This window comes from Vulpes vulpes, chromosome 12 (assembly GCF_048418805.1).
Source record: "Vulpes vulpes isolate BD-2025 chromosome 12, VulVul3, whole genome shotgun sequence".
Classification (NCBI taxonomy): domain Eukaryota; kingdom Metazoa; phylum Chordata; class Mammalia; order Carnivora; family Canidae; genus Vulpes; species Vulpes vulpes.
This window is the reverse complement of record NC_132791.1, coordinates 55,705,787-55,728,858: the sequence shown is the minus strand read 5'-3', so window position 1 is coordinate 55,728,858 and position 23,072 is coordinate 55,705,787. Positions and strand designations below refer to the sequence as shown.

Sequence of the window (23,072 nt, the reverse complement as noted above, 5' to 3'; positions counted from 1 at the left end):
ACTTGGGTCAGTCTTCTAGGAATATGCATAGTCTATAAGATGGCAACCACAGAGAAAAATTGAGACATACCATTGCATGTTATCTCATTTTTGAAGCACAACACTATTAAGTTTATTTGAATGATCAAACCACACTGAAGTTCCTTGGAATCATGGTTATTTAATAAAAAATATGTTCGGATGTAAATATTAAATACTACTGCTCTCTTAGATTTCCCTATAACCTAAGAAAATATGCACAAGTACTAGGTTACTGCAAAATGCTCAAACTTGCTTAATTATTACAACAACCTTGATAGTTATGTATTATATGGTTTATTTTATGAAGAAGGAAACTCAGTGAGAGAAATAGTAGTTTGCACAGAATCACACATTGTCTGGCCCAAGGCAACTATAAAGCCTGTGCTTTGAACGTTACCTCCTCTTCTTGAAGGAGACAGGACCTTCTCAAAGGTTGGGTTTGTTTTCATTCATTATTTCGTTACTACTTCACTTGTTGTTCATTATTTCATGTATATTTTTGTAGCCACAGGTAGCAGGCAGCACACTTTGGGAAATTGCTTTGAGAAAAAGCCCATATAATGATAATCACATAATGATAAGGATAATTACAAGTGGTTTTTAATTTTTTTTTGCTGATTAAAAAGTACTACAAAGCTCTTTTATTTCCTTTTCTGAACACACTGCCAATCACTTGCTTTTCATTCTACCTCGCTATTTATCCACTATTACAATAATAACAAAATCATATATCTTACACGAAAATGCACTAGCACACTATCCATGAGCCATTTTCTGTCAGCATCCTCCTCAGAGTGGCTCAATGGGAGTAGATATGGCAGGCTTTCTAGTGATCTTTGGCAGATACCCAACTGTTTTGTGAAACATGGTTGTCTACCATGTGGAAGAATAAGAGAGCAATCAGGTATTTCCATCCTTTTCTGTAAATAGTGATGCTGAAGATTCCAAATGTAAGCAATCAAAGAAAGAAAAATGAACAACAATGACCAAAAAATCCATGGTGTAATTTTTTAAGCTACTTAGATCCAATTAAAGGCCAAATCTCAGTACTAATGTTTGTTTAGAACAACAGCAGTTTATACTTTACAGATTAGGCTTTGTCTCTTTGACTTTGAGATTCATTATTATTATAACATGCTTGAAATGCTCTATTTAATTCTGATTAATTCCAAATCATATACCAGGATAATTGAAGCAAAAGTCTGCTTTGGTCAGGGCTTGGGGAGAAGGGTTGTTTATACAAAGGTAGTTTAGAGAAATTTGGGGAATAACGAAAGTGTATATGAGTTGTGGAGATAGAAACACAGTTGTACATTAGTCAAAGTCTATAGAACTGTACACTACAAAAAGTGGATTTTACTCTGTAATTTTAAGAAATCAATTAAAGATAAGGGGAAAGATAGAATGCAAACTGTGTCAGATGAATCTAACTAGACTACATGTGAACCATGTGACCTCCACAATGAAGGGAATGTGATGAACTTTGGAAAGCAGAGCTTTGACTGGATACTAGAAGCTGAAGACCAAAGGAACTATATATAAGCTCTAGAATGAAGTTGTTAAATTTGTTTCTCACTCAAGTATTAGTAAGGAATTCTGGAACTAATTTATTTTTATACTGAGATTGAACAAATAAGCAAAGATATCATAGATCATAAAGACCAGCTTTCCCAAGATTATAAGAAGTTGCAAGAGAAAGGTGAGGCTAGAGTGGCCCTTTGGTACTGGATTGTGGGCAGAAGTATCAATATGAAGGCATAAAATACACACAGAAATAGATACAGGAATGTAGAGGCTTGTGTAAGCATGAGTTAATAGAAATGCATACATTTCCCAGCTCTCTTCTGTGAAGGGGCTAGAATCAATGATTTCCCCAATAGCAATAAACACTGAGTGCCCATGTCTCTGTTATTAAATCCCATTTTACAGTAAAGAGAACTAGGGGTTGGGGTCCTTGGAGAACTGACTGATTCTAGAGTTGAAACTAGGAAAACACAAGAGGAGTATTCAGCTTCTTCTGGTGTTAGAAAGTGAGAAGTGCCAAAAACAGGAGATGGGAGATGAGGCCTATGGCAAGTAGCCCAAGAACCAATCTGGAGGAGCTTGAGCAACAAAATGATAATATTATATTACCTTATAATTCAAGAAAATGGATTATAATCCAAGAAATGGATACAGCCATGAGCCTGTACAGATATAAATTTTAAAATAAATAAATAATTAATTAAACAACTCTCTCTTGCTGAAGAATTCCAATTATAAATGTAGAAGGAAGCACTGCAATGGAAATACCAAGTTAGAAACAGAAAATCCCCGTTATAATCCTACACTCATGGAACGCCTGGGTGGCTCAGTGGTTGAGCGTCTCCCTTCGGCTCAGGACGTGATCCTGGAGTCCTGGGATGGACTCCCACGTCGGGGTCCCTGCAAGGAGCCTGCTTCTCCCTCTGCCTATGTCTCTGCCTCTCTATCCGTGTGTCTTTCATGAATGAATAAATAAAATCTTTAAGAAAAAAAAAGAATCCTACATTCAAGATCGCTGCAGGCAAGACCCACCAGTGGATATTAAAATTAGTGGGCAGAACTTGAAGTAAAAACGGGAGATTTGCATAGTCTCAAAGTACCTCCGTATAAAAATGTTTAATAATTACAAGTGGAAAAGCAATGTGTTTCTAGTGGGCAGTCTCGGCAGCTACCATCTTAGCCAGAGTTAGCATCACTCTCCAAATGATCATAGTCAATGACCTGATGGGATGCAAGAAGAAGGATGCATCCATGTGGTACCACTCCAGATAATACGTAGTCTCAGTTTTATCATGAGGAAACATCAGACAAAGCTAAACCGAAGAACTGTCTACAGGATAACTGACCGTACTTTTCAAAGGTCTCCAGGTCATGCAAGACAAAGAAGCTTGAGGACTGCGGTGATTAAGCAGGCATAACATCTGAATGCAATAGGAGATCCTCAATTGGATCCTGGAACAGAAAAATTACATTACTGGAAAAATTTTGATTATATCAAAGCTCTTAGTTTTTGTAAGTCTTCCATGGTTACATAAAATGTTAATAGAGGGGAAGCTGGGTAAGGGTATATGGCCATTCTCTCCACTGTTTTTGCACTTCTTTTGTAAGTGTAACATTATCTCAGAATAGAAAGTTAAAAATTTTTGTTTGATTTTTTTATACCAACTATTCTTTCTATAGTATGATGTATAAAACCTTTGCTAGCCATTTTTTTTAGTGTCTTTTTAAATGAATGACCACGACGCCTCATTAGAAGCAATTTAAACATCTCTCATTTGTAGCAAAATTTAGCGCTTTCATCCCAAGTATGATGCTGGTTCCTTCCAGATGGTCTTAACAGGGAGAAGTACTTGGAAGAAGTGCCTTGGCTGAGATATGAATTGTCCACAAGTTATGATTTTCATTCTTTTCTCCTTATAGTACTAACATTTTTATTGCTACTTCTCTTTCTCCTATTATAATTTATAGTCTAAAATTATTTTTATATTTATATAGAATTTTTTACCATACTGCTTTCAAGTGTCTGGTTTTTTTGTTTTTTGTTTTTCTGTTGTCCTTTTGAGCACACATACACATGAGGTAGAGAAGTTTTCTTCAATAACTTTGTGACTTACCTGTAAAATGCTAAGAAATTTGGAATTATTGATTATCCAAGGAATGGTAGGTGGCTAGACAGAATGTAAATTATAGTACAGCCAGCAGTGTATTCTCCTCTCCTTGCAGAGTGGCCCCTTCAGAAGCCCTAGTCACCAACTATATTGTCATTTTCTGAGTGGGCATTTTTAATAACCCTGACACCAGCTATTAAGTATATCTCATATTAGGCTACCCAGAGCAGCCAATTAGCCAGTTTGGACAGATAAGACTCGGAAAAAGACTCCCACCTCCCGTTTTGTCTCCTTCTGTGAGCAGTCCCAGAGAGGATCAGTCTAAAGATTGACTCCCATAGCTTGTTCTTCTCCTCATTCATGGGGACTATGCCCTCAATGACCTAATCATCTCCCAGAGGAGCCACTCCCAAATATCTTCACATTGGGGATTAACTTTCAATATAAGAATTTTGGAGGGACACAAATATTCAATCTATAGCAGAGGCTATTGGTATAGTCAATTTACAGAACATGAACATTTCAATTACCTGAAGAATCTCTCAGATTGTCTTAGCCACACCTGCTTCCCTCCTGCCCCACCCCCTCCTTAATTCCTGGCAACCATCAATCTTCTATTTCTACATGTACTTAAAAAATTTATAAAGGGAAATTGATTTACCCGTTTCCCAGTGAAAGGCAGTTTTTCTCCTTAACTTGGAGGATAGATAGCACCACATTTATAATCTATCTGAAGAACGTTGACTGTCAAGTTGGGTATTCGTGAGAATTGATACACTCATGGTTTGGTGGTACATTCAGGAGGCTGAGCACTAAAGCTACCAGGGATCCAATGATCACTCTGCGTCTTACTGGCTGTGTGACCTTAGACAACTTGGGAGACTTCTCTAAGACAAAGTTTTCTTGCCTGGAAGGGTGGAGGGAACAAAAGGACAGTTATGATATGTACCTTAAAGTGCTGGAAAGAAAACTACATGAGATAATTTAAGTAAGTTACTTAACATAGCCATTGGTTATAGAGTAATCCTTCTGGAACTATTACATGGTGTAGGTGGCTCTGGTCGAGTTCAGAAAGCAAAGGAAAGGCAAGTGACATCTGAAAACCCAAATCCTTAATTCAACTTTCACGAACTTGGGAGGAAAAGAAAATCAAATTTATACAAAATTATTCACCAAAAGGAATCATTATTAAGTATTCAGAAAGTACGAAATTATCTCCGTATGCACCATGTCTGCTGAGTATGGAGACCTGCAAAAACTAGAAATAGATTCTTGATCAATATTTTAACTTTGATTAACAGAAAGCAATGGTATTCACTTTTCATTTTCTACAATCAGAACTTATCCATTAGTGTCTTTGAAGTTTTTTTGACTATATTAGAATTTCCCCTTCAAAAAAATTCCTTTATTTTACAGTATGAGTTTGACTTTGCCTTGCAACACAGCCCTAAATGTGCACCTGGACAGATTGAAATTAATTCTTTCCTAAGCCACAGCTGTCAAGATTATTTGGGTAGAGCACTATCTGTAATTGGTATAACATATTGATAAATCAACACATTTATTTCCCCACCCTTCGGTGAATCATGCAGCTGTATACATCTAAAATAAACCTTATTTTGCCTCCCACAAATTGGTTAGAAGACTCTCTGCTAATGTTTCTTTAGCACTTGATAAAAATGGAATAATTAAATTGAATCGTGTTTAGTTTAGTTTTGTTTTTTGTTTTTGTTTTTTTTTTTTTTCCTTCTGGCATTTCCAGTGCTCATTTTCAAACAGGTCTCTCTGAGAAAGTATTTTAAAGTCACTGCTATCCTTTTCTCCATACCTTCTTTGGCATGCTGGTAACAATATGGTGGCAAATAGATATATGTCCTTTGTTAGTAATATTTCTTTTAACCAAAACTGGACCACATTTTACTACAGATGCCAGGGATATAGTGGCAGTGTGAAGTCTTACATAATTCTCACAATCACATGATTTACCAATGACAATGAAATAGGAATTCCTCTACCTTTATATGTGAATAAATACATTAGTTCACACATAAGTGACAGTGATTCTATTTTGAATGTAACATTCTTTTTATATGCATATCATTACTGGTAAAAGCTATGATGAGCATTCTATCATCTCATTTTCTTTTATGCCTGCATGAGGAGATGTCTGTTATAAATTCCACTTGTAAACCTGGAATTGGGTCAGAGGCAAATGATGAAACATTTCTAGGGAAATCCTCTTTGCACAGATTCTCAGGATACAATCATGATGTAAACTGTGGCACATATCATTCTCTTAAAGCTTATCTCTGCCAGATTTTTAGATCTGACTGGTGAACATTGCAGAAGCTCTGGTACAGGCTAAATCAGGCTCCGTCATAGACTAGGCACAATCTAGTGAGATGTCTCACCCATAATAAGTCCCTGGGCATCTCCATTTATTCGTCACTTTATCTGAAATGTGATCATAAGTAATAGACAAAGTTTTGCAGGGAGAAACTTAGAAACTACATACTGTATTTGGGAAAACATTAAGGATTGATGGGAGAATGTTTTTATAAGCACAAGGACAAGAGGTGGGCATATTTATAGGACAGATTTTAAAAAGCTTTTAATAAACTCTCTTTGAGGATTTAGACTTGTAATCATTTATATGTTTTATGCTTATTTATACCTAATTATCAAATTACCTAATTGTCAGTTAATTATTGATTCTTCTTTGGATTCCATGTAAAGCTTGAATAGAACAGTCACATTTAGATCCCTTACTGATAATAGTTAAATAAAGTAGCTGCCATTGTTTGAGTGCTTTTTATGCTCCATCTCTGGGTTAAGTGCTTTGCATGAATTGAATCTTTGAAACCTCCAATAAACTTAGGAAGTTGACATTTCATTATAAATGTTATAGTAAAGTAAATTGAGGCTGAAATAAGTATCATATGCAGTTGTAAATATTTGGGAACTTGCGCTTTATAAATTTGTAATTACTGTCTCAACACTTTTAAATAAATCTTAGAAAAGGTGCAATTTGTTGATTAATTGATATAATCAGCCATCAGCTGTACCAGAAATGAAGAAGCTCACCTCAGCTTTGCCTTGAAATATAAATGTTTGACTTACCTTATCTGATCTAAACTTCACTATTTGAGTTGCTCCAGAGTATAAACTATCTCCTTGTACCTAAATGTATTAAACAGTCTCTGAAGTGCTCTTTAATTGAAAGGGAAGACTGCTAGTAGTAGTATGAAAGGTAAAGTATCTCTGAAGAGCAGGCAGTCAATGAACTATTTTTATACTTCATGTCCTCAGTAGTGATCACACTGCTGTAAACTTTTAAAAAGCTCATCCTCTGGTTTTGTTTGTCAATTTAATGCTGTCAAAGAGTAATCCCAGCCAGACCAAATAAGTGCCATCTTCTGCTTTATCACTTCCCCCATAGAATAATATGGTATATATTACTCATCATTACCATCCATTCAACAAGTATTACAAGCTTCTGAGAAATACTGCATGACACAAAAGTTTTTTCTGGAAAAAAAAATCATCAAAAAGACATAACCATATCAATCACGTCTACATGATATTTTTCAAATTATGTCATTTTTAAAGGAGAACTAGACAAATATCTCAAGATAGCTCAAATAAGTCATTAGATTTAGAAATTCGCATATAAAGTAGGTAGTTCAGTCATTACATGATAAAATGGACATTGGGGGATCAATCACAATTGATTTCTTTCAGTATTTTTATTTAGGAAGTAATTGAAATTTGCTTTTGGTTGAAAAGTAAACTGTATTTTCTGTGTCTTTCTTCAGCTTTTAATGAACTTTCTCAAAATCAGTTGCTCCCTCTTCCATTAGCTTTAAAGAAGCAGAATATTTCTTTTGTTTTTATTTAAAGATTTTATTTATTTATTCATGAGAGACACAGAGAGAGAGAGACAGAGACACAGAGGGAGCAGCAGGCTCCATGCAGGGAGCCCGACGTGGGACTCGATCCCAGGTCTCCAGGATCACACCCTGGGCTGAATGCAGCGCTAAACCGCTGAATATTTCTGCCCAGAAGCAGAATGTTTCTAAGCATTGTTTTGCTTTTGCATTTTGCTTTTGCATCCAGCTTGCAGTGGATGTTGACAGAAAAACTATACTAAAAAAACAGCATTGTTTGTAGTATTATTACATACAAGTATTTTCTTTCAGAAGCTGTCAATGATATTTTTTCCACAAAGATGTTTGGTTAAAGAGTACAGACTTCCAGTTACAATATGAATAAGTTCTGGGGATCTGATATACAGTATGATGACTATAATTAACAACACTGTACTTAGAATTTGCTAAAAATAAGATCTTACTTATATACTAGTACACACAGGTACTTAGGTGATGGAGATGTTAACTAAGCTTGTTGTGGGACTCATTTTGCTATATATAGGTGTATCAAATCATCACATTGTACATCCAGTGTTATACATAGACTGTATCTCAATAAAGCTGGAAACAAAAATAAATACACACCCATCCATATATATACACACACACAAAGAATTGAGCTCATTATCTATCACAAGTTTGAATTCCAATATATATTCCTTGTGTTTTATCATTAATATATTGATTTTAAATCTTTTAAAATTACTCTTTTTTAGCATCAATCTTGAATAAACTATAATCAAACAACAGTAAAATATTTACTTTTATAAATCATGTCATTTGAAATCTCTAATAATTCAATATAATTGAAAATCTCACTGGGAGTTCACCATTGAGAAAGATTCTCTTTTTACTTTTTAACCACTGTTCCTCTACAATAAAAGAACAACAAAAATTCAACCAGTGAGCAATATTTTCACTTGTTTTATAAGTAACCGTGTTTGCTTTATAGTCTGGAGCAAGAACGAGATGATTTCAGTCTTCAATGGGGCTAGTGTCCTTGCTGGTATTGAAGCACATGCTTGATATTTTATCTGCTAGATGTAAGGGCATGATTAATAGGATGAGAAAATGTTATTGACCATGAATAATCCTTGAGTCTAAAGCTGAAGCACATTTATGAATATGGTTTCATTGGAATTTAAGCTCCTACATATTGGCCTGGTTATGTAGAAAGAATATGGGAATGGGTGCCATGAATCTTCTGGCTTACATTATTTCAGAAGTTTATTCTCTCTTTTGAATGAGTCTTCTTACCTACATGTTTTCCTAGCAGCTTGCTCCCTGAGCAAAAACTATATGATGTCTTGAGCATAGAGTTTAACATGAGGATGAAAATGTTTACCAAGTAATGTGAAGGGCAACAAAAGGGTTACTTATTTGCGTAACAAAAAATGAATCACAAGCCCTCCTGGAAAATTAGGACTGCTTAGCTTCCTTGTGCCTAGATGCAACTATGGATTCAGCCAGATGAACATATGGCAGAGACTAATTAAGAGATTCCTACTGGGAACAAGCCATGCACCTTCAGAGCCATTTCTAGAATGTTGAAAATTTCTAGCAACAGCATACTCTGTGGTCTTGTTTAGCTTTCTGGCCATATTTGCAAGTTGTGTGACAAACCTACTTATGCAGGAGACGAGCTGTACACAATTTAGAGGTGAAGGGATCTGTGGAATTATCCCTGTAATTAATATGTTATGAAGATTATATTAGAATTATTCCAGTTGAGAATCTACTTCTATGGTGTTCTACTACGTTGAGAGCAGAAAGTAAGATAATTGTACAAAGGCTAAGTACGTCCTATAAAGTTTATATAAATGTTCCCTTTCTGAGTTGCAATTTCATTATTTTTGTAATAATCTCCTTTTTAAATTCTGGTCCACTCAGGTTCCACCTTTTTGCCAAGCATACTCCAGACCTAGGAAATTGTGTAGCCTTGTGTAATCAGATATGCTAAAAGGGAAAAATCTCACTGTTGAAAGAAGAAAATAGATATATAGTGTGTATATATGTAAAAACTTTTTTTAAATTGAAAATGAAATATCTCTCTTTATGAACAATCTTAAAAGTACATAGATACTTAATACTGCAAATAAGGAATTTTTAATGTTACACATAAATTTACCGGAGGACATTGGCTTCTTATATACAGACAAGACTTGCTTTTTGTATTTGCATTTCACTCTCTTTATAAAATACCATCCTTGTTCTGGCTATCCCTGGCTTTGTACATGCCACAATGCACATTTCTAAAGCTGATAAAGATACATTGTTTGCTCCATGACAATACATTAATAATGGGGTTGCCAGGAGTCTGTTATATCTTAAAAGTGACTTATATCTGAAAAGCAGCAGCTTGCTCTAGGGAAAGAGTAAATATGTGTTGATGGACTTTAAATTTAAGCATTCCTTTTTCGTAAATGACCAAATGCATCTGCTCTGTTGGTAGTTAAACTTGAAAGCACATTTTTAACTTCAGTGGATTTTTTTAAGTTGATTTTTGTTTCAGGGGGTTTGCCTTTTATTGTTTATATCACCAGCCCATAAAACCCAGCAGAGGCACTGATAGCTTGATTATTGAGATTAATAAAAAAAAAATGCTTCTACAATATTTGCCAGCAGATTAAAATTGAAGCTGTTGATTAAACACATATTTCAGCTTATCTCCGCTGTGGTGATTTCTTATGGGAATCTTTTCTCGCTAAAGAGCTCTCTCACACATATATACGAGGCTTCCAGAGTGAATTAACACTCTTGATCAAATTAACTAAATGTGTTTTCAAATACCACCTTCCATCAAGGTAATGTGCTTTGTTTGTGAAACACAGTGAAACTCAAAAAGAAAAATTGGAGCCTTGCAGGCTACGGGAAAAGATAGCCTCTTTTCAGGAAAGACTTCATACCAAAAGCCATTGCAGATGTGCAGAGGTCCTAGTCTCCTAGCATGAGTGGTCAAATAAACAGAGACAAGGAAGAGCAAGTGGAAGAACAACGCCATAATCAATGGCTTGGGGTAGGGTAATGAGGGCATTGGGTTTTCCAAGACATCTTTTTTATGATTTTATCATGGTGCTAATGTGAGACAAATAAGAGGTCAGGCTCTGAAATGCCTCCAACCGATGGGGGAGTTTTGATGAAAAATGTCAGGTGTAAGAAACGATTCTTTTTGTTTGAGCAGGGTGGTCTGAGTAGTTTTCAGGGATGATTAGGTGACAATAATGTGGCCATCAATTGGAAGTGGAAAATGTGAATATAAAATTAAGACAACGTGTGAGCACTTTCAGCCATATAAGCCAGTGCTCATCCTTCCTGAGGATGGATGTTTGTTTGTTTTTTTTTTACTCCTTTTCTCTTAAAAATAATTTGATCTGTTTTGTTTTTTAAATTCTGCATATGAGTGAAGTCATATCATGTCTTTCTCTGACTAATTTCACTTAACATAATGTTCTCTAGTTCATCCAAGTTGTTTTAAATGGCAAGATTTCATTCTTTTTGATAGCTGAGTAATATTCCATTGTGTGTGTGTGTGTGTGTGTGTGTGTGTGTGTGTGTGTGTGTACATACACCATGTCTTCCTTATCCATTCATCTGTCAATGGACATCTGGGCTCTTGCCATAATTTGGCTCTTGTTGATATCGCTGCTGTAAACTTTGGGGTACATGTGCCCCTTTGAATGGGACACAGTATGTTTGTATTCTCTGGATAAATACCGAGTGGGTATAGGGATGAGGTAACTGGGTGATGGGCATTAAGGAGGAAACTCTTAGGTCTAATGTAATGACCACCGAGTGTTATATGAAACTGATGAATCACTAAATTACCTCTGAAACTAATGATATACTATATGTTTATTAAATTGAATTTAAATTTTAAAAAATGAAAAAAATGAATAATTCTATTTAAATTATTCTTTTGAAAATGAATTCCAGAACCTCAAGGTACTCTTTTATTTCACATACCTAATGTTTAGACAAAGTAATTGAGTCTCACTACTGGAGTAGTTCATTGAGATACAATTGGTCTGTGGGTAAATGAAGTTAGCCATTCATTTAATGTTTCATGTTGACATTTGCACTGTGGCATAGTTTATAATTCTCTGAGTTAGCCCAAATCCAACTATACACAAAGAAGACAAATAGATTTATTACCAACATCAAGAAAGGCCTGCATGTAGTAAACATTTTTAGAATGAAGTGTCATGGAATTAAATGTAACTTTTAATCACATGTGCTGTTTCATTCTGAAAATTGGTTGTGGTTATGCTGTCGCATTATACATGTTCCATTACAGTAACTACTAACTAGGTATTTTAAAATTGTATTCACATTTATAGCCTCCTGACTGGTGGAAATTCTGTTAGAGTTCACTAAATACCATCCTGAGTCTTTACTTTCCAGATGTCTTCCTAGCATTGTCATGGGCATTGAATTATCTCTAGATGATTTGCTGAAAACATCAAATATGAAACAAGTTATTAAATAAAGGTGGATATCAAATTATTCTTATAAAGCGGTATGTAGGAATTCAAGTATTCTCTTCTGCAAGTCCCAATGATTGGTACTTATGTCCATTTATAAATGTGTCCAATTGGATTTCCCTAGCATTACCTTCCTGTCTTCCCAGAAGATAGGATATTGTTTATTTCCTTTTAGTGAGCAGAGTTTTGTGGGTTCAGTTTTGGTTTTAGACCATTTTCATTGTGAATATGTGAAAACTTTTCTCTCTGATTGAGACTTTTATTTAACCTCTCAAAAAAACCCAACAGAGTTTAGATATGAAAGTAAGAGTCTCAGGCTGAAAAGTAACTGCCATTTCTATTATTTTACTGTTCCACGTGATGCATTTAATTAGCCATATTGGTAGGAATTTTATTGTTAGTCATATGAAGAGACAATGCTTAGCTTTGTAGTAATTTAAGTGGGTGTATTATACTGTCATGCACTTAAACCTTTCTCATTAAGTCACATAGTTTCAGTGCTTTTGAATAGTGTACAAATGATCAACTTTATCACAAAACCCTTTACTTTGTGTTTAGGGGCTATTGCTTCAAGCAATACTGAAGGAGGTCCACACCCCATGGGCCAACCAGTCAGCAGGAACAGTTGCCAGACACTTTTCCAAACTCTGGAGATATAGCAGGAAAGAAAATAGATTGAGTCCCTGCCTTCAAGCAGCTTTTATTTCTGTTGCAGGGATACAGATAAGTAAACCCATAAACAAATGAATACATTTTAGGTGGAAATAAAGTTTTATGAAGGAAATTAAAGCACCGTGAGAGTGAGAAGGGATTGTTGGCAGGACAGTATTGAACACAGTTTAACCTGTCCATGATATGACTTGGGATCATCTATTATAAATATTCACACTTGTATGACATGTTGATATAGTTATGTTTGTCACTAAAGACAGATTTATAATCTCAGCTGTAACTGTTCTGGGAGTAATGATAACTACCTCAAACTGCAGCACTTACTGTATTATTACTTTATGAAAGCCTGGAAATTAGCCTGGTTAGAAAGCTCATAGTAAGAAAGAGTCAATCTAGCTCTGCATGAATACTGGGGACGGTTGATAATTTTAGCCTAAGCAGTTTTTATATAATGTATGTTCTATAATCTCAGTGACCTCTTTTGTTTATGCTCTGGTTATGCTTTGAAGAATTGAGATAGAATGAAATCTAATTAATTATTGTCATTTTGTCCCCATATGGGTGCATTTCTGGCTTTACCATTGAAGGGCCCTTAGTCTTTTACTAAAATATGAGTAACTAAGGTTATTAACATGGTTATTAATATTAATAAAGTTATTAATATGGCATAACTGATTAAAGGTGCTTCCGTTGATGTAGGTTTTTTTCAGAGAAAAATGACTTTTTACTTTTATAACTTGTATTATTTGGATCAGAGCCTTCATTCTTTCATCTTCATCTGTAAAAGCAGATAGAACTGATCTGAGTTGCAGTGTTACCATCTAAGTCTTATATAAAGGGTAAATTCTCCTGACCTTCTTCGGAATGTTACCATAACTAATGTTAATAATAGTAATGTAGAATTCCCACTAGCTCAGCAAAACGAATAGTATATATTTAAAAATCAAGGTGACTTGCTCTGAGTCCCCCCTTACTGAATAAGTAAGTATTCCTTAGAGGGCTATTATATATCTCTATAAAGGAAATGGTACTGCTATTAAAATAAATTTGAAAATAGGTTGGTTTCCTCCTGCTCTATACATACATATACCACTATTGCAAACGTGTTGTCAGCTTAAAGAAGAAGTATTAATGTTTTATCTTATGTATTTATATTAGTGCATATAATATACATTATACATTTTTGTAGGGCGATGCAGAGTCTATGTAACATACCGTAGTACAAACAAGTAGCTTCTCCTTTGGCTAATTTGTTTTAAGTGGTAATTTCCCATTTATCTAAGATTGGAGTTTTATTCTTTCAAGAATAATACTTGTAATCAAAATTCTGTAGAATGATAGAAAAAATAAAACTAGCACTTAATCTAGGTTGTAATGCCTTGTCAAAATTAAAATAACACAATCAGGGCAGCCTGGGTGGCTCAGCAGTTTAGCGCCACCTTCAGCCTAGGGCCTGATCCTGGAGACTTAGAATCAAGTCCCACGTCAGGCTCCCTGCATGGAGCCTGCTTCTCCCTTTGACTGTGTCTCTGCCTCTCTTTCTCTCTCTCTCTCTCTCTCTCTCTCTCTCTCTCTCTGTGTGTGTGTGTGTGTGTGTGTGTGTCTCATGAATAAATAAAATCCTTAAAAAAATAAAATAAAGACACAATCATATGTATATGAGGCTGCAATATACTTATGTGAAGTTTAATGAACAAAGAGATTGAATTTATTGGTCTTGTTTGGTAGATGTGATAAAGCTTTTAAAACATTTGGGAGAATAACCACATTGATACTGGAGGCTTTTCTTTAGAACACTCACATGTTATTTATCAACCAGAAGGAATTACTAAACAGAGGCATTAATAAAGCATTTTTATCCAGAGGTATTTTTGAAGGTTTATAAATGGAATATAACATCTGTCAAACACCCAGAATAGTCCTAGTATATAGTATCCATTCAATGAAGTAAATATTAGTTTTGTATTTTGTTGACACTTTCCTCCAGAAATAAGCCCCTGTAACTTAGAGCATGAGTATTACTCATTTGACTATGCCTTAGCCCTCACATTTCTGGGGCAGAAAGAAGATTGTAATCTACCACAGTTATATTCTGTATTTTATATTAATAGTTACACCATTCTTTGTAAATAAAATAGAAAAAATAAATTTCTAATGGAAATAGGCATTAACTTGTGCTTTGGGTGCAAATCTCTGAGACTTTAAAACTATCAATTAACTTATTCTTATGCAAATACAGACTCACTACAATTAAGAAATCTATTTTGCTTACAAAAAACCCCTCTTCAGTGTTTGCTTATAAACATCATTCTAAGTGTCATGGATTTCCTTTAAATTTCACTAGAGAGGCACAGACATAGCATATTGTATACTACATTTCCAGTAGAGGGTGATCTACAATTGAAAGTAGTAAGAGAAGGTTTGAAAACACTGGCCCTACCAATGAGAATGGAAATTCTTGGTAGAACGCTCTGAAATAAAATATTTTAAGTAAAAATAAGAGAAGATAAAATTAATGCCTTTGGAGTTAGCTTCAGGAAGGAGTATTCTACACGTATACAAAAAAACGCAATGTTGAAACTTAAATAGGTTAGTGAAGCATTTTTTTCCTTCACTTACAAATATCAGTTCAAATTTTGTTCTCATCAATGTAGAATATGAATAGAATTTCTATCAGAGAGGGCTTTTATCTTCCTTTATTCTTTAAAGAACAAAGTTTCTTGCTCTGGAGAGAAAAAATTTTTTAAATGAATTTTTGCAGGGATCCCTGGGTGGCTCAGCGGTTTCGTGCCTGCCTTTGGCCCAGGGCGCAATCCTGGATTCCCGGGATCGAGTCCTGCATCAGGCTCCGGCATGGAGCCTGCTTCTCCCTCTGCCTGTGTCTCTGCCTCTCTCTCTCTCTCTCTCTCTATGTTTATCATAAATAAATAAATAAAAATAAATATTTAAAAAAATAAAAATGAATTTTTGCACATATAGTATTTTGTATAACAATATACAGATAAATACTGGGAGGTACTGAGAAAGAGGTTGGAATCTGACAATTACTACACTTTCTCAGAGCTAGATGCTGTGGGAGGCAGGTTTCATGCACTATATCATTTGGTCTCCACCATCTTTCTTGGTCGAATAGAGATTAGTTAGGTACTAGGCAGTAGAAGAAGGTGGGTTAGAGAATGGAAGGTTCACAATTGCTTGGAATACCATCAGTTATCATTTGCTAAAGAAAAAGGCTTTTAAGTACTATTTAAGTACTAGAATTGAAGATTCCAGACATGGGATTACCCTAATGAGAAAACATTGAGAGAGCATGTATATCGATAGCAAACCTTCCTGCTTCTGAGGTGTTTTTTCTTTTTTTCCTGGAGTTTCTCTGACAGAAATTTCCAAAAACCTTGTTTATGTAGTGATTTGGAAAACCAGCCTTGGCTTCTGGTGAACACGGGTTGGATCTAGTCAAAAGATTTTGTAGTTTCCCGACAAAATTCTGACTCAGTTTCTGCCTTTAGTCAAAACCTCCCCCATAAAGCGTTGCATTTTAAATGCAATGGATACCTAAATTTAAGATTAAGGAAAAAATATATCCCCATCTGATTTGCTTCATCTTGCTACCACGCCCATAGTAACACACAGAGAGGGAGCATTTCTCAATAGAGAACTACTGCTTCATAAGAAATATGTTCTAACATTTCTCAACAGAGAACCCAGGTAAGCCACAATTGAATCTGTGGCTTTCATTCTGCCCAGAGGGTTTTATGCTGACATAAATGAGTATGTGAAGCTTAGTCCACATAAGATACCTTGAGGCATAGAGAGATAGTCTTTGTAGTGGATGGACACTTAAAAGCAGTTTTTTTATAGCTTAGATACAAAATGCATTCAATTTGTTTTCTACCTCACGTAAGAAGCATTCCTTTTTATATTTAACTAATTTGGGGATTTATTGAATCTAAATAAAATATGTAGCTTTATAGGAGATCTTCAAACTCTGTGTGTAGTATATCCTTGGAATCTTCAAAAGGAGTATTTGTAGGGTCTTTAGAAATATCCAGGCTTGAGAGTATAAAAAATGTTTGGACAATCTGTGCTTTTGTTAAGTATTGAATTTTTGCTATGAGTAGCTGTTTATAGCTACCTTTCATCTTGCAGTGACATTTTATTTCTTGCATGTTGCCTGTTCCATACATAGAATCTCTGCATTTTTATCATTAGAAACATGATGTGTGACTATGGGGAAGTACTGCCCGGTGGGCAAGGCTCCAGTGGCTCCAGTCCAGTTCACCAGCCTCGAGACATGACTCCTTCAAATCTGTGTTTCAGTAAAGTACATATCCCCATAGCTGTGGATCTTCAGTATGAAAAACTGATAACGTTAAACCTTCAAATGCCAAGAATCTGCTCTACTTTATTTTCACTTCTGTTGCCAACATTGAAGGATCGCCTCTTTAATCAGACAGGTGTTTAATATTCTGTACACACCAAAGTGGAGTGTCTGAAAAGATACCTTTTATAACCCTGAACAGATAAGCCTTATTTTATCTTAAGTCCTTAGATACGTCAAGTTCCAGATGTTATTAAGTTCGTGAGCATCTTCTACAATCAGCCCAAGTTTTTAAACAGCTCTGTTTAAAACAGTAGAGCTTTGCTGTATTCAGTAGAAAGTTCTTTGTGTTGATTGACAAAGGATCCCAAATATAACTGTTGTATTCTAGAACCATACCATTTTTTAAATGTCAAGTCACTAGTTTCCAATCCTGACTGAAAACTAGAATGTCTTGGGGGAAATTAAGGTAATTAAGGTATTCTAATGCCTAGGCTTCAGACCAAATCAAATAAGTTAATAAATTTAGAAAGCTTCCCTGGTGATGCTAATAGTCCAGCAGGGACTGGAACCATTGGGTTAAACTGATTTCTTTCAGCTATCTGGAAATAAAAGCTGGCAGAGCATAAGCAGGTAAAATAAGTTGGCTGTATGGGTAAAATATAACAGATGCAACTGATTGAGAACGATTTATTTATTTATTTTTAACACATGTATAGGACCTACTAGATGCCAGGCAGAATGTAAGTGGTTGACTCAATTAACCCTAGTAATTCCATGAAGTCTACACCAACTCCTCCTCTCCATTTACAGATGAGAAAATTGAGATAGATAACTTCCTCAAGTTTCTTTACCTGGTGAGGGGCTGAGCCTATCTTCAGAGTCTATGTTTTCGGGGTATTTTTGTTTCTTCTCTTATTCATGAGAGACAGTGAAAGAGAGAGAGAGAGAGAGAGAGAGAGAGGCAGAGACACAGGCAGAGGGAGAAGCAGGCTCCATGCAGGGAGCCCGATGCAGGACTCGATCCCGGTACTCCAGGATCATGCCCTGGACTGAAGGTGGCACTAAACCGCTGAGCCACCCAGGTGTCCCCATAGTCTATGTTTAAGTCATTGGTTCTCCAAGTGTGGTCTCTGAATTAGCTGCATTAGTCTCATTTGGAATCTTGTTACAAATACAAATTCTCAGACCTCATCCCTAGAGTTTCTTAAACCTACTATGGAACCTAAGAAGTTAGATTTCTAATATTCAAGGTGCTGCTGCTGATCTGGTTATCATCTGGAAAATCATTGCACTATGTTGCACAGTCTCTGTACTTTGTCCAGCTATGCTCCAGGATAGAATACTCTTTTTTAATTATGGAGCAATGTAAGTGTAAAAGTCCAGGCTTCAATAAAGATAAAATATTTTTGTTACTCAAAGTCACCTTTATTTATTTGGAGAGGTGTAGGCTGGCATTGTTTGGAGTTGATAAATCGGTGTGTAAATTGCACAAGCTGCCACTGAGTTCTTGATTAGAGACGGGGAAAGCAAAATTAAGTAAACAAAAGGCATGGAAAGGAAAACGACATTGTAGATACAGGATATCCTCATTTCACTATGGTTTTGGCCACAGTCCAACTCTTTCCCCTTTTAGGTGTTTTGTTTCATGCCATCCTTCCTCCATTTTCCTTTGGCTAAATAATTCAGTGGTTAGCAATATAATGCAGAAAATTACTATTATGGCCACATTTGTAGCTGATATTTAGAGGCAATTAGAAGTCACATTTTAAGCTAGTAGTATTAATCATTTGTTTTGCACAGCTGTGCTGGAACGAGAGATGTATTATATTTGGAATTCTATTTTCTTGAGTTCTGCTGTAAAAGTGATATAGTAAATATATATATATATAAAAGAGGAAAGGGAGAGAGACAAGGGGAGGAAGAGAGAAAGAGGGAAATTTTCTGTAAAGAATATGAGACAGGATATCAGCTAATATAGCAGGGAAGATAACATATGATGAATTCATAGATTATCTCTCCGGTAATATTTCAGCTCCAAAATGTTAGTGTTTGTGTAAAAATCATTCATAATATCCCAATATATTTTTGTCAGAGTTTGGATCTTTAGTATGCCCTTGTCAAATACAAGTGAGTTTCGATCTCTGTAGGAATGTGTTTTCAGTACAGTCCTGTGTACTTAATTATCTCTCAATCAATAAATGTCACAATATGTATTTAAACTCAGAAGCAAAATAAAGCTATTAAAAGAACATTTTAATTCATTCAACAAAATCCTGTTTTCTATTATAACTAGTAATCCAGAATTAAAAATAAATAAATACAGACCTAGCAGTTAGAAAACATGGATACCCTTTTATTCCTTGACTTGGCACAGAGTAGGCATCCAGTGTCTTGCATGATTCCTTTGTTTGACATACGGCTCAGTCTCTCCATTTTAATCTTCAGTCTGATGCATCCTAGGAGTTGCAGGAGTGATAGGCCTGCAGGTGAGACCACACCATCCAGAGCTGTTTCACCAACCATAGCTACCAGCAAATGGAATCATTTTTGTAGTGCTTTTTTTCTAGGTACATAAAAATCAACTATTTTCTACAAAAATTGCTCCATCTAAAAAATAACCATTACAATGCAGGAAAGTGCTAAAAATACTATTAGTGGAATCAATAAGAATTAGATACATAATTCCAGAAATTATATTCCCCTTTTGCTGTTGCCACTGTAAGAACTGCATTATCTTTTTTGAATGTGGAGATATAATGCTACCCCTACTGTTTTATGTCATTTACATCATTTTGTGAGACTCACCTTTTGTTCCTATTCTTTTCTTCATCATTGCCATAAGTGATTTTTGTGAGCCAGACTAAGAAAACATTATTGTAGGTCTGAAAACCTCAGATGATAGTTTATCCCAAATGCAGTTATTATAAACCTTATTTTTGATATTTTCATTGTGGTTCTTGATACTGGCTTATGAAGACAGCAGAACAGAAACCTGGGGAGTGGGATCCCTGGGTGGCGCAGCGGTTTGGCGCCTGCCTTTGGCCCAGGGCGTGATCCTGGAGACCCGGGATCAGATCCCATGTCGGGCTCCCGGTGCATGGAGCCTGCTTCTCCCTCTGCCTGTGTCTCTGCCTCTCTCTCTCTCTGTGTGTGACTATCATAAATAAATAAAAATTAAAAAAAAAAAAAAAAAAACCTGGGGAGTATTTCAGCTGGAGAATTATGAATCAAGTTGTTGCTGAGATGGTTGCTGATTTGGAAGAGAAGGCATGGGAAGCATGTATAATAAATGAGTAAGTCAGTGAAGGCCTATTGAACATTGCTGTTCTTCTGGTCACTTAAGAACCCAGAGCCCTTAAGGGAGATTAGAAATGTAAAAACATGTCATACTTTTCAATCTCTGCATACTGACAATAATTTTACTATCCACTTTATAGAGACATCATAGTAAATATGTAGTGCCATGAAAGTGTTTGATAAACATAACGATGAATAAACCAGAAACAGATTCATTAAAAGCTTCTTTGAATGGTGTTCGTGAAGCACAGAGTTTTATCTTTTAGATTGTCCTTGCCATTTTCAGAATATCTGCAAGTCACTCTTTAGGTTTTGCTCCCTTTAGCTGTCCTTTACAATATCATCCTGCAGTACCGGGCTGAGTGACGTGATCCTCCTGCTGCCTTTGCTTGTACCTGTTTCCCTTCCTTTCCATTACCTGCAGGAACATCTGTCCTTAGCTGACTCCTGAAGATGCCACTGTAGTCAAGAACACTTGCCCCTAAGTTAGTCCCAGATCCGTCAACTCTCAACGGGATCTGTAGCTATCATTTTGGAATGTGCAACTGACATACTAAGACCCAAACAAAGATAACAACATTGTATGTAGAGTATGATCACAACTATGCAAAAATATAAATATAAATATAAATATATGTATACATGCAGGAAAAAAATCAGCAAATATTACATAAGGGTTTATTGACTTTTAGGTGACTTTATTTCTATTCTTGACTTTTTACAAATCTTACACAATGAAAGATTGTAATGTGAATAGGGAGAGGATTTTTTTTTTAGCACTACCATCCCACCCTCACATAAGAAAGGTTTTAGGTTTTTCTTTTTCCTTCCATGTTTTACTTCCAAAATACAGAAGCCACAGTCGTTTTGTGAAAATATCCAAGTTTAATGTTTTGGTGGCAATACATTTCTATTCCTAAGTTGCAAAATTAGATCTAAAAAAGTCACTTCAAAACAATGCATGAATTTCATATTTTACCAATTTCCATCAAGTGTTTTTCCATGTTATCATTTTCTAGCATTTTCCCTTAAATTTTGTATCTCCAGAGTCCCATACATTACAAAACCAAATTCTTTCCTGCTTAAGATACTACTTGAACTTGAAGGCCCTGATCATTTTACCTGAGCTAGAATATGACACTTCATGGCTTTTCTTTCCTCATATCTCTTAAACCAGTGATTCATTCTTTCACTTTGTTCCTGCAGCATCTTTTACTTCTGCAAGGTCTTCTGCCCTGATCTGTCAATACATTATTAATTTAGGGCCCAATTATCCATTTCTTACCTGGATTATTGTAGCGTTGTCTTTGATGACTTCTTGTCTATGCCCAACCATGTTTGTGAATTTTGAACAACTAAGAACAAAGTGCATGTGATCATTGGTGCTAAAGAACAGTTGGAATGAGCTCAGTCAGGTTACATGATGATGCTCAAGACAGAACTGCTCTTTGAAAAGACAGTGTCCTGGATTCTTGCTCCAGACAAGTAGCCTTGGGAAGCTCAGAATGGCTTCATGTCAACATTCTGTTACAGTGGCTAAGAGACGCCTTTCCTCCTCTTTCCAACTTGTCTCTCCCTACTGATGGTACAAGAGGTTCTCATTTCTCATCTACTGGAGGCTTTTAATCCTCAATTCATTAACTGTCCCAAAGTGACCCAGCCTAAGTGCATCAGTGCCCCTTTCTTCTCCACAATCTCCCTGGTGATTCCTTCATTTGCCTCCCGGAATTCTTTTTGAAAAACCTTTCTGGGAACTTTTAAGATATTTGACCCAAATAGCAACAACAACATTTCCAGCAGTAAAAAAAGGAGGGTTACACTCCCACAGCCTTAAGCAATCATACTAATTATCCTAGAGGACTTCACAAAAATGTGACAAGGACAGAGTGCTAATTGTAATGTTCACTCTCTGACATAGTCAGGCTATAAATACTGCCTTCTCGATCAGAGCAAACACCATGCTTTTAAATATATTCTTGAAATAGGTTTGTCACTTTTTATATTCAACATTTTATTCTTCTGGTGTGTTTGTTCCTTTGGGCTAAACAAGAGTTCATATTAATCAAAGAATGGGAAGATTGATGGGCAGAATTAATCCTATAATTTTAACAGGCTGCACAGGTTAATTGGCACATGCTTTTCTTTATTCCTGATGTAATAATGGTCAGTGTACTTGGCTGTGATGAATTGCTCCACCTCTGTGGGCAGTTGGCCCGTGCCAAGTGAAGTGATTCTTCCTGATTTCTTCACTTCCCTGTTCCTTCTGAAGTGGAGAGTTTCACTACCTGTTTCAATCACCTGAGATCACAGAGAGCCTATATATGCCTGCTGCTCATAGGAATGGCAGGCTAAAGTCAGCACCAACAACTGAAGATCAGATGATCCACTTACTCAGAATTGATTCTCCCAACAACTCAGTCAGCAGTAGGAGGGACCTGACTGACTTGCCCCAAGTAGAAATCATCTTTGAGTTTTAGCTTCAATCATTTGACTAAAAAAAGTTATTGCAGCAAAAACAGAATCATTGATTGAGTAGTAAGTGTTCTATTTTTGTAGCTTATAAAGAAATTTGGCATCATTTCAGGGGGGGTCAGGCTACTTTTTGAAGGACAGAGGCGAGAGATGAAAAGGGAAAAGAGAGCATTCTGATTCTTCCAGTGTATCCCTCCCTTGCCTAGCAACCTCTTGTCCCTTAGTGGAGCTGTATGGGAGCCTG

The 23,072-nt window shown here is 35.9% G+C and overlaps 1 protein-coding gene and 1 long non-coding RNA gene across 2 annotated transcripts in view; one reads left to right on the top strand and one right to left on the bottom strand.

Annotated features, from left to right (window-relative positions):
- Positions 1 to 23,072, top strand: part of CHSY3 (chondroitin sulfate synthase 3) — a 265,713-nt gene that overhangs the window by 169,922 nt on the left and 72,719 nt on the right. The window lies entirely within an intron of this gene.
- LOC140594586 (uncharacterized) lies at positions 88 to 21,914 on the bottom strand. Its single transcript, XR_011995586.1, has 4 exons — positions 21,642 to 21,914; positions 19,385 to 19,539; positions 4,315 to 4,560; positions 88 to 2,997 (listed from the first exon to the last, which is right to left on the bottom strand). It is a non-coding gene; the product is annotated as an uncharacterized lncRNA (long non-coding RNA).